Here is a 399-nt window from a genome sequence, read left to right on the forward strand (position 1 = left end):
GATCCAGCTAACGGCCTTCTCCACAAGTATAGTCATCTTCTTTGCCTTATGCCACATTTCATCACACCCAGTGTTTTTGTAGAGAAGGTGCCGACACCAATAACTTCCACCACCACTATTGTTTCACCTAAGTTACCCGCACCCTTGTCCGACCGCTTTATTCTGGGAGCGGAAACTTTGTCGAAACACTTCTTAATATAAACGGCACAAAGTATGCGCATGATCGACTCGTTTGGTGTCACCTGTTTAGCTGGAGGTAGCGTCGCTAGTATTCGAGCAATCGGGGCTTTGGGACTTTTGGTAAACTCAAACAACTTGAATCTGGAAATAAGTGCTGCTGCTGAATCGTGGTTGTCAAAAGTGTACTGTAAGTTTGCCAGGCTAAGGTGTGATGCGTAC

The sequence above is a fragment of the Phytophthora infestans genome, genomic scaffold (assembly GCF_000142945.1).
Source record: "Phytophthora infestans T30-4 supercont1.12 genomic scaffold, whole genome shotgun sequence".
In the NCBI taxonomy this organism is placed as follows: Eukaryota; Oomycota; class Peronosporomycetes; order Peronosporales; family Peronosporaceae; genus Phytophthora; species Phytophthora infestans.